Below are 12,989 nucleotides of genomic sequence, written 5' to 3'. Positions count from 1 at the left end.
AGATGGTCGTTTGTCCTAAGATAAAATGCCCATTAAACTCATATTATGCAGAATAGATCTAGTCTTACCCTTTAAATATCTCCAAATATTTAAAAAGCAATGATATCACTGACACTGCAGTATGTAAAATGGTAGGCTCAATTAGCCAATCAAAGATTACTGAACTAGTCATTGGCCACAGAAAAATATTCTACTAAATTCAATATGCAAAGTCATCAGTTGGAGAGTATCAGGTAATAAAAAGGTTTGGCAAATCACATTTGAAAATACTGAAATATCCCATTAATTTATGTTCAAGAATATTATGAACTTTAAAAACCCACTCTGTAACATTCTTTATAATGAATACTAGCAAGGTACCCGTGCTTTACTACGAAACTATGTGATTGGACAAGTTTTTGGGGAGGGAAATAAGAAAAAAAAAATCTGCCTCTGCCTACCAGCATCCATCGGTATTCATCTGGCTAGCGTCCTGCCAGTGTATGAGAGAGTTGAGGGCTGTTTGGAAAGTGAAACAGTATTTGGTGTGTGAGCAAGGAGACAGCAAGGAGCCTGGGCGTGGCTTAGCTCAACTGTTCTGTACTGAGGCTGCTTGGTGCTGTGAAACTAAAATTGAAACTCCTCTCCTCTGCTTATACTTTGCATTTGGAACAGATTTCTTTTCAGGTGGGGAGGGGAAGTAGGACTCCTTCGCATCAGTGTGTTAATAATAATATACGAAATACTAATGTTCTGGTGGTCATTTCGAAAAATCCTTTCTTAGTGAGCACCTAGAAGCCAAGAGGAACATACATGCCAAATTTCAAGTGTGTAGGCTTTACGGTTCTGGAAATTTTGTGATGATGCATGAGTATTTCACTTTTATATGTATAGATATACATGTTCAGACTGACGCGCCCCAAACGGATGGATACATTGAGAAAATTACAGGGACGGCAACTAACCATTCCAATTTACATTTAAGACATTCAACTGAAACTATTCTGCAGCTATGGCTTAGCAGATAAATTACTTTTCAACAAAGAATTGCAGCTACTGTGAAGAAAATCTCAAGTACGGCTAATATGTAAGCAACTATGTCATTACTATGCATTATTTGGCCGCAACCGCTATATGGGCTCCACAGCACTCTTCAATCCTCAAGCCAGGTGGCAAAGCCAAGACTTCAAGCCCTTACAGAAGGCCATCAAGGTCGGGGCCAAACAAACCTTGGGGGGGGGGGGGGGAGAGGAATGATGTTCCATACATGGATGCATCAGCAAAAAAGGCTCTCCTTCCGGGTCCCACCAGATGAAACTCTCTAATAGACCTGCAATAAGTCTCTTCTGCCAGACCCATTGGTATGGTAGATACCACTGGAAACAGTAGGGATCCCTCAAATGTACTGCATAATTCAAAGATAGGGAGAGGAAAAGAATGAGGCCCATTAGAAGATACAATACACAGTATAAGATTCCACCCCAAATCCGAAGACAAAACGAAGCACCTGCCTAGAATAAAGATTGTGCTTTATACTAAATCACATTAGTTGTTCCTTTTACCTGGCAATAACTTGAACCCTCCAGGAGGTGGGGAATAGTATTTGGAAAGGTAAACTTACTAATGACTTCTAAAATTCCTCTCTAATTTCTTAGTGGACAATTTTTCCTCTGTGATAATGAATTCGTGGAATTACAAATGCATCATCTTTAAGCATTTTAATGTAAATAACAAAAATTAAAAATAAAGTTTTAAAAAAATCTAAAAGTACAGGTGATCCTTGACTGATTGAGATGAAAATTTCTGTTGTTGAGATATTTATTAAGTGAATTTAGCTCCATTTCCATTTCTTGCCACAGTTATTAAGTGAATCACTGCAGTTGTTAAATTAGTGGCTTTCTTCTTAGGTAAATCTGGCTTCCCCATTGATGTTGCTTGTCAAAAGGTCACAAAAGGTGATCACATGATCCCGGGATAGTGCAACCATCATAAATATGAATCAGTTGCCAAGAATCTGAATTTGATCACGTGGCCATAGGGATGCTGCAATGGTAGTAAGTGTGAAAACTGATCATAAGTCGCTTTTTTCAGTGCCATTGTAAACAGTCACTAAATGAATTGTTGTAAATTGAGGACTACCTGTACCTTAATCTTAAGAAAATAGTCATGGTTATTCCAAGCTTTCTTCATTACAGAGGTATTATTTTAGCCAACTAGGTGCTATGTTGTTGTTATTGCTACAATCTTAAGAATGAATAGTTTTTCAAAACCTGTGCCTAATGCATGTCAATTAATAAAAGTTTAAACAATTCTTTCTTGAGTGCTTCATAGAATAATCCGGTCATATTTCAGATGACTGTAAACACAAACTAATTCTGAGAGCAATGGAATGCCCACCAGAAGAATGAAAATATATTTAATGAAAAATACAAGCATTACCTAATTTTCAGCAAATCATGTTGCATACATTTAACATTTCAGAGGTTTAACTTAATCCAATTGCCTCTATTCTGCTATACCACAAATGGTATGACATGACCCTCTCCCAATATTGTTCAACTTCATACAGCAGATTTGCAGAGATTAGATTTAATCAAGATTTACTTCCCTCCAAAATTGCTAAACACATATACCTGACATTAATTTTGAAACCCTAATGAATTTTACATATCAAAGTTACGCTTACAGCATTACACTGAATGTTCTAACAAGTAAAAGAGGTAATGAGTTTCTATGTTTGTTTACATATGCTAGTATATAAATATGCTAGAGGCTAATTAGTCTAAGCTTTCCTCTTGCATAAGTATCAAGCCTGTTTAATTTTATGATTCTCTTTCTGCTCAAGAAGTACCTTCCAATCAATGTACCCTCTTCATCTTTCAACTGTCCATTGGAAAGCTTTAATAAAATAATCTTTATCGCAAAGATGTCAAATAACTTTAAAACCTCGTAACTCCCATGTGTAAGAAATATATTAAAATGATCAACCATCAATAATTAACATAGATTCTTATGGCTCTGACAATGAATTAAAATGCTCAGCTACAGCCTTAATTCTCAGTCTGTTTCCTATGACAGGAAATCAACTTATTGCTCATTAAAAATAGTTATGTGCTTTCTCAAATACCAGAAAATGTAGTGTTTACCCAGACTGAAAACACAATGTAAGATCAATTTACCAGATCTTGATGCAACGGACTTGTCAAGCACTTGACTAACTTTCTGCTGTGATTTACATCTTTGCATAATGATCTATTACATAAATCGGTTTATTTGCAGGAGAGCATCATTATGCAGATGACATCCTCACAGGAAAGATGTAAGGGGTCGGTCACCTAGTCAAATAAACTCCAATCCCCATTTCATCTAAATAAAAGCGTCTATAATGGATGGCTACCCCCAATTTATGTCTCTGTACTTCTAGTAAAAGGGACTTACTATCTTTCTGGGTACCGGATTCCCCTTTTAAGCCATTCTTCCACAAGGAAAATATTCTCAACATTTAGCTAGAATTGTCTTCCTGCAACGCTTCTGTGTCCTACCCATTGAAACGCTATAGGATAGCTCTTGAAATTTTCCATCCAGATATCTAAAGTATGCTATTATAGATTTGTCCACCCTCAACATGAAAAAAATCGATGCTTCTTCCTGATAAATCACACCCATGCTCTATAAATTCCTTAAAATCAATTCAAAATCTTTTTCAGAATCTTCTCTGATACCGATATCCAGCTGAGTAGTCCCCTGTGGATTCTGTGGTGCTCTGTAAGCTTGGTGTTGTTGTTTTGCAGACATTTTATTACCAAACAAGGTAACATCAGCCCTAATCCCTATGTCCTTCTTTTTGCTCTTTAAAGACATCTTCCAGTTATCTCTAGAAGTCTCAATGATAATGCACACATTCCTTCAATGCACAGGATGCAATTCATCTGAGACTGAATATTTAAACTCATTCAAAATAAATGGATATTCTGTGTTTCTACTGATAACAATATTTACTCCTACCCTTTTATCCTGCTCTTTACACTTGCTGCATTGCAATCTTAAGAGGCATCCCACCAAAGCTCAAGTACTGTATATCAACTGCATTATATTTGCCTTCTTGCACTAAGAGTTCACCTATTTCCCACACTGAGCACACGCATGTTGGCAGCAAAGGCCATGAACTTTATGAGCCTATATTCTTTCGGATTTTTCATTTAGTTTAACAGGCTCCATTTCAGCAACATTTCTACTTCTTTCAGTAGTGTGCAAGACTCCGATATCTTCCCTTTAGAGTTTTCACACGCAATCTCAGTAGGATTCAGCCCTCCTCAAGCTACTTCGGCCAAAATACATTTTTATTAGTATTTTACCCTATATGCCAAGAGCCCACCTTCCTGGTAAAAGGACCCTAGAAACCAATTTTTCCCGAAATTTAAAAAAAAATGATTTATAGGTAGCCCATGATTTACAACAGTTCATTTAGTGATAAAAGTTATAATGGCACTGAAAAAAGTGACTTATGGTCATTTTTCACATTTATGACCCCTACAGCATAGCTATGTGATTTACATTCAGACACTTGACAACTGGTATACTTACAATGGTTGCAGGGTCCCGGGGTCATGTTGACCTTCTGACAAGCAGTCAATGAGGAAACCAGATTCACTTAACAACCATGTTACTAATTTAACAACTGCAGTGATTCACTTAACAAATGTGGCAGGAAAAGACATACAATGGGGCAAAACTCACTTCTTAAGTTTCTCACTTAACAACATCAATTGTGGTCGTAAGTCGAGGACTGCCTTTATTTTCTTTTTTTCTTCCCATTTCCAGTCCAACTTTTTATGTTTATATACAAGGATAGTTGGTCTTTGCAATAATTTCACTCTGGCCAACCAAATTGGCTGTCAGTGCACTTAATCTTTCTCAGAAAACAATCTGTTACACCCTTGACCCATGATCCTAGCAAACATCATATTTTACAAAGTGGATGGATCTGATTGGCATGCTTATTTCAACTCCTTATTATACTAGTTTTCCCTCCTTTTCAATGTCTTTTTTGAATAGTATACATCTATACTCTCTATTCATGATTTGTGAATGCATGTTAAATTTTTATCCCATCCTAAAGTCTTAGAGGAATTATAGCGCATTTGATCAACATTAATTGATAAAAACCCAAATTCAGATTAGTTGTTAAGTATTTTGCAATAGTCTCTGATGCATTTTCTGCCAATCACCTGTAGCATTTGATCAACAAAGAAAGGGCTTTTAAAAATTTAAACATATCCCTCTTTACTACAAAAAGGTTGTCTGATCAAATTATTTTTTTAAAAAAATATGTTTAAATGCCACTCACTGTAATTCCATTAACATTCTGTTTTGTGTTAAATAGTAAAAAAAAAGTAGTTCAAAAGCATCCTACAACTATTTTATCAAAAAACAGCTAATTAAATTTGACAAATCTAAGCATGTAATGTTAATAACAACCTTGCTCTGATAAGCCATGCCTCATTTACTTTAAAGCTAGGCAATTATTAGTCTTACTAGTGGTAAGTCACTTGTGAGATGGGCAAGCTATTTGATAAATACATATTAACTCTTGAATGATTTAAAAGTTATTTTATACTTCATTTTCCTCTTCTGATTTTTTTATTAGCAGGCAAGAAAGTAAAACAATGGAACATGTGCAATCAGTCTTAACATTGTATGGACTTCACAAATTTTACTATGTGTTTTATATATAATACTCCTCACAAGCAGTCAAATCTCGGACTGCATTGCTGTCATTCTTTATTACTGGTTTGTATATAAACAAGATTTCATTAGCACTGCACTTTCTTCATCTACTTCATCATCTGGAGGAATTGAACATACAGAAATGCTGGAGCATAATCATAACGGAAATAATCATCTTAAATCCTGAACTTTACTTACTTAAATATTAAAGATTAGAATATGTGTGTCATTTCATGTTTTATGCCAAGAAATCCAATTGGTTCTTCTCCATGGTTAATGCTTTGAGAAGAATGGGGAAGAAGAGTGAACGAGTACAAATCATGGGAAGTAAGAAAAATTGCCTAAATGCTTACTGGAAATTTTAACTTTGGAATCCTCTCAGTTAAAGGTTCATATATCCGACTCTCCAAGCAACCCTTCTGGTAACATATTGCATCTACTGGAATTACTGTTTAAAATTTCCCAGGACTGTAGTTTTATTTATATTTGTGCCCTTGTTCATTTATTCAATTTATCGATGAACTACTCAACCGATATGTAAAACATTCCATTACAGAGAATTCAGTGTGCTTTGAAATTGGTCCAATGTTAAATATATACATTTCAAGATTGGACTAATTCCAAAACATTCAAAATGTTCAATTCCATAACTGGAATACTCTATATTGCCTGGTCAACATTTCTCGTTTCAGAACTTAAAGACAGACAAGTCTGACTAGTACTAGGATGGAAGACGTCCAGGGCCTTACAACCTCCAAGACCTTAGGCTGTACAAAAAATCTGGGAAACAAAAAACCCTTTCCTCAAAGGTGACAGTGGCAGTGTTTATAATACACTGTTGTCCAGAAAACCACTTTACCTTATAGTTAATACATCACCATGGCATTATTTCCAGCAGCGTGTAGAAAAGAAAAAAAATAAGACTTGGACTGTTTATACAGCCAATTATTACTTCTGTGTTAATTGTATGGATCCACTTGTGACTTAACATTATAGGGCAGTGGTTTTCAACCTTTTCTTCATCATGGACCCTCTTTAAATACATTTTGTGGCCACAGACCTCCAAGATTTAAGATTAAATAATAACATTTCAAGAAGCCTTCGTGGACCCCCTGTGATGACATTGCAGCCCTCCAGGGGACTGCGGACCACAGGATGAGAACCATTGTTACAGGGGAGAACCCTATAACTAACTGGCAATAATTCCCCGTATGCAGTCATGAAGACTTAGAATTTGCTTGGAAGACATTTTATAAAGATTGCAGGTTCCACTTCAAAGTGTTTTCTTAAAATATTTAATGCAGTTTGGCCTTTATTTATATCATGGCTGTCAGGACTCCGACATGCACCCCCATTCAAATCATAAGTCTTTAGCCGTATCTCTGAGTAAACAAGATTGATTTATATTAGGAGTTGACATGTATTTATTAGGAATTGACATTAATGTCATCTACAACTAAAAAGACCAAAGAAGTATTTTGGTCTTTTTAGTTGTCAATGACATTAATACATCTCTACAGGTAAACCCTGTTGTAGCATAGACCCCTGTATCAAAATGACATGCATTTATTGGTTTATTTTGTAGGTACGTTTGAGTGCATATTTGCTATCATTTAAATTGCCAGGAAACGGTCTGAAAATCCATAATGCCGAAACCTTGCTGAAGCTAAGATCTTGGGTCCTGTCAGTGAATGTTACTATTTTTTCCAAAAATCCCAGACAGCATTACATGTAAGTCCTCAACTTACAACCATTTGTTAGGCCAGTTATGATGGCATTGAAAAGAGTGACTTATGATCGATCCTCACACATATAATCCTCACAGCATCCAAGGATCACATGATCACTCTTTACAAGCTCCCCAGTCAGAAAAGTCAAGGGGGGGACGGGACTTATTTAGGATACTGGGCATAATAGCATTTAAAGCAATAAAACCCAAGATCATAAAAGCAGAAAAATATAGTAAAAAAATCATGTGAATAAATAAAAATGATTAAAAATACACTGTAAAGAACTGCCTGTTGGCAAGCAATATGTAGCCATACTTTCATGTATCTTACTATAGCATTATTCCATGGTATCTTTCAAAATGAAAACCTAAAATTTGATACAATGAAACTTATTTCTATGTATACATGCTCAGAATTGTGCTGCAGATAGTTAACAGTTACTAAAATTCAGTAATTGTGTATAAATGCTACAGATGTATGTTAATAAAAGAATGGGTTACACCAGTTGAAACTAAATATTTTTTTTAAAAAAAAAAAAACAACTACTGTGTGATGTAGATTTGTCAATTGCAGCTCATATTCTGATCTTGGATTCTAAGCTTTAAAAAAAACAGCTGTGTTTACGCACATGAATGTAACAGCTGAAGAGTCTCTCTTCATTCACCCCTTCCATCCATTTTCTACAAATGCTTAAAAGAACAATATTTCTAGAGCAAAATCCAGTTAAAATATCTACCTAATGAACTGATTCACATTAGTCAAATGGGAATCAATTCTGGAATGGTGACTTTCATTAAAATTATTCATAGAAATTAGAAAGAACATAGATAAACCTCAACTTATAAGAGTTTATTTAGTGACTTTTCAAAGTTACGGCACTGAAAAAAGTGGCTTGTGACCATTTTTCACACTTACAACTTTTACAGCATCCCTATGGTCATACGATCAAAATTCAGAGGCTTGGCAACTGATTCATATTTATGGCAATCGGGTTACTAACTTAACAACTGCAGCAATTCGCAACTGTGGCAAGAAAAGTTGTAAAATGGGGCAAAACTCACTTAACAAATGTCTCACCTAACAACAGAAATTGTGGGCTCAATTGTGGTCCTAAATCGAGGATTACCTGTATTCTTAATCTAACGATAACAAAGATTAAGAGTGACCAAAAAACAGAAAAACAAGTTATCAAAAATGGGGTTTATTCACAATTTTTTTTAAAAAAAGAATCATTTTCCATAAAACAGTATAAAAAAGGAAAAATACTGAGGTTTTTGGTGTTTTAGATACATTTCTGTCACTTTACTAGCTCCGTCTTCTTGTTTTATTACATTACTAATTACACAAATGGAAACTAATCAGATGTTTTGGAGATCAGAAATATAAAATTTTACTTTTAAAAATAATAATAATGGACAATTGTGGAGAAACTGAAATATATACAATATTCACTTTTATATCATTGTAAAGCCATATTGTTTCTTAAATAAAATATTCCTTATATAACTGATTGAGCTTTATGGCAGATAAAACTGTAAAACTTTTAAGTACAGATTTGTATTACAATACAGATTTGTAGACTGAATTTGCTTTAAAATGTTTTTAATATTTATTAAAAATAAAGTTACAAGCTATTAAAGCTTAAGGAATGAACATACAATGTATTTTTGCAAACATGTGGAGGCAACTATTTCATTTGAACTCAGAAAAGATACATTATTACAGTAAAACAAAAAAAAATATTATTTAGGGTTATAACTGTATCAAGCAGATACTAAAAAGCACAAATTTTCAGGAAAATTTGAACCACCTGAAACACTGTAATGACTAGCTCCTGAATTTGAATGCTGCCCATCAGTAATTTGTATTTCCTCTAATCCTTATCATGTCATGTAAGGTTGCCTACATTTATAAAAGCTTCCGATTTTCATGTTAATTTATTTTACATTTTTCAAATATAGAGTTTGTGTCAAATCTCAATAATTTAACATAAATTAAAAGTAAACAATGGGAAATATTTCAGAATCTATTTTTCCAATTGCTTAGAAAATATTGTAAAACCTCTAGAATTTTTTAAAACTGTAGTTGAACTACATTTCCCATAATCACTAACATAGCCAGTGAAAAAGATGATTTTAATATAAATATAGATTCTACCTAATTCAAGGCCATCAATACCAACCTATAAATTTGCAGAACCCATAAGACACTGTTCTTTCATTCAGGTTTCTTGTACAAAATGAGCTAAATGATATTCCCTTCAGCAAGTAATGTATACACTATCTATTTATAGCATTTATAGACCACTTAAAAAAAAACTAAGTCATCCACATAAAACAGCACTATGGTAACATAAAGGAGCAATTATTTCTAACAGTGTTAAGGACACCAAGTATCTTTGTAGAAAAAGTCATCATCCCTGGAGACTCTCTGAAGAAGCCCAGTTTTAGTAAGCTTTTGAAAGGTGGCAAGGGAGCCACCCTTCTTTGGGTGGGGAGGTTATTCCAAATGAGGAGAACTCCCCCCCCCCCGCCCCCCAAAATGAACCTCTTTGGATTGGATCCGAAAACAGTCAGAAACCTTCAACCTTCAGTTCGCTCAGACTCGGTAGTCGGAGACGAGATGGAAAAAGCACACTTTGGAGATACCCAGGCCCTGAGCCATATAAGAATTTATAGGGACAGCACACATTTTTATTTGCACTTGGAAACACAATGGTAGCCAAAGCTGCTCCCATGGCAACAGTGTTACGTGGCTGTAATTAGCATACGCATACAGGCTACTGCATTTTTCACCAGTTGAACTTTATGGGTGGTCTCCAAGGAGGGCTCATATAACTAAATTACAGTAATCCAAACAAGAGATGACAAGGCACAAGAGATGGTCAGGAGCGCCTCTTATTTCCATAAGGTTGCAACAGATACATCAGCCTAAATTGGTAAAGGCCCTCCTGGCCATAGCCCTCCCCCCCGCGCAATGCCTGCTCTATCAGCCTGAGTAATGAGTCCAGGACCACTTCTAACCGTACAATCCCCAGGGGAAAGACAAATCCATCAAGTGTCAAAATTGGCGTAATTCCAGAATCGTCAGATTTCTGGATTTATGGTAATCCAGTTCCTGTCCTGCTGTTAGCCAAGGCTGGCCCTGGACCATGTTCTCATACGTTTTTGGGAAATGATCAGTCAGAACCTAATTCAAGTACTGTCTTCATTTCTGGGCAACATGCTTTAGAGCAGGGGTTATAAACCCAAAAGTGTTCTTATCCAACAAAATACGTATCCAGGGTTAAGCTTTCAGATGGTAAAATGTGTGTGTGTGTGTGTGTGTGTGTGCATGCAGAGGCAGGGGCCCCCAACTCCTGGTCCGTCGACCGGCACCGGGGCCGCAGCATGCCAGCAACTGGGCCTAACAAACAAGTGAAGCCCCATTCATGGGATGCAGGCAGCACACGAAACCACACCCCCTCCAGTCCCTGGAAAAACCTCTCTCCACAGAACTGGTCCCTGATGCCCAAAAGGTTGGGGGGCCACTGCTTTAGAGGATGATTCAGATAAACTGGTACAAGTTCACAGAAGGGCAACAAAGATGTTAGAAAGACAGAAGTTAATCTGGGGTTGATTACCCAGCGTTTTGGTAGGTGGTCTTTCATTGCATGAGTTCAAACAGCAGTTGAATGGCCACCTACTGTAAATCTGGTTTTCGGTACAGAGAGAGGGCTCGGAATTGATGATCTATATAGATCTGTAGATAGATCTATAGATGCTTCCAAATCTATGATTTTACGAGACTCCAGACAATGTTTCATTCTCATTTGGTGCAGAAGTTAGGAAAAGCCCTATCGATCTACGATTGTGATGGAAAACCAATGCAGGATAGAATTCCAGCTGTATTTTAAGGCAAAATTCAACAGTACTTCTTTTTGATAAAAGTAATAGTGCCACAATTAAACAGTCCTTTAGTGACCTACAATTTTCAGGAAGCCCAAATTTGTGCATGTGTCAACTCTTTTGTGGGAGCTACATTGGCTGCCAATTTGCTTTGGTGCAATTCAAGGTGCTGGTTATCACTTTTGAACCTCTATATGGCTTGGGGCCAGGTTATTTGAAGGACTGCCTTTCCCCAGTAATTTCTACTCTGCCCACAAGAATGGGGAAGGCAGGGCATGTTGTCCCCCACCTTGAAGCTTTTCCAGAAGATTCTGAAGACATGGTTCTATCAACAGACCTGAGATTTCAGGTTGATACGAAGCGCCAATCAAGTGGCTGGTTCAATTGTTTGTTACCATATGCTGTGTGTGTGTGTTTTGGATATTTTAGGGCACACTGTTTTATACTATGGATTTTTAATGTCATTCAGAATCAGTGTGAGCTGGGTGGCTGTATACATTTGTTTAATAAATATATAAATAAACCCAAGAAAGAAAGTTTGATTGCATTAATCACTGATCACCAAGTAGAATATTTTAATCAGTCTCCTCACATAGGATGTTCAGTTGTGAAGATGGACATGTTTAATAATCATGATCTCTCTCTTCAGGCATGGCAGTTTTTCAAATATTAATAAAGTATTTCTATTCATGTTTGTCAAAAGAAACTTTTTTCATTATAAATCCATTTAATACATCTCTATACTGTTCTTTCCACAAGGAACTCAACATTGCTTTTAATCTTCTGGCAGCTCTATGTGGTAAAGCTGATATACTGTGTTTAATGAAAACATCAGTTTAAATTTAGTTTATATTAACTACAGAGACAGACATTCATTTCTCAAATTAGAAATAAGCATGACTATCAAGAAACATAGATACCTCTTCTTGTGGAGAAATATTTGTATCCAGAAAAGTTTTTGCAGTTCTATCCCCTACTTTATGTAATAAAAATATATGGATCTGCATCTTCCACCTTCAAGTAACTGATATTGGTTGGCATCTTTGTATGTGCATAGAAATATGCAATACAGTACACACAGAGATTGACCAAACCCTTATCTTTCAATTAAGTAATTAATATAATTTATTAATAATTTATTAATAGAATTCATTAATATAATTAATATAATTTGAACAATTATGCCTATCCTATTGTTTTAATAGACAATGCAACATAAATTTCATTGCCATACTATTATTACTATTATTAATCTTGAATGAAAACATTCTTAGTTCTGCTTTTGTTCTCATTAAGTGAAGCTTCATTTTTATTAACCAAGTCTCAGAGACTCCTAACTAGTATTTATTTTTCCTCTTGTATAACATAATGAATGCCTAGGTTAGGCCAACATGAGCTAATCTGGAACCTCACCTTAATTATATTATGCATATGCTACAAGTACATCACTAGACAGGATAATTTTAGGTTAATAAACAACTTCCAAAATAGAAACTCAAGTCCACAGCCTTAACCAATGGCCATCTGATTAAAGGATATAACCCTGAATATTTGTGGTATGCAATTTTTTTTACTTATTTCATAAGAAGTAGAGTTCCAGTCTGGTAACATACAAGATAAAAGGATGTAACCTGACTATTCTATTCTGATGTGTTATCATTTTTAA

At 35.6% G+C, this 12,989-nt stretch overlaps 1 protein-coding gene across 2 annotated transcripts in view; it reads right to left on the bottom strand.

Annotated features, from left to right (window-relative positions):
• The window catches only part of PAFAH1B1 (platelet activating factor acetylhydrolase 1b regulatory subunit 1), a 56,312-nt gene that overhangs the window by 35,423 nt on the left and 7,900 nt on the right, over positions 1 to 12,989 (bottom strand). The window lies entirely within an intron of this gene.

The sequence above is a fragment of the Notechis scutatus genome, chromosome 1, assembly GCF_049901735.1.
Source record: "Notechis scutatus isolate UNSWTSFEM ecotype Mainland chromosome 1, rNotScu1.2, whole genome shotgun sequence".
Lineage (NCBI taxonomy): Eukaryota > Metazoa > Chordata > Lepidosauria > Squamata > Elapidae > Notechis > Notechis scutatus.
Note: the sequence above shows the minus strand (reverse complement) of the source record. Positions and strands in the feature narration are given on the sequence as shown.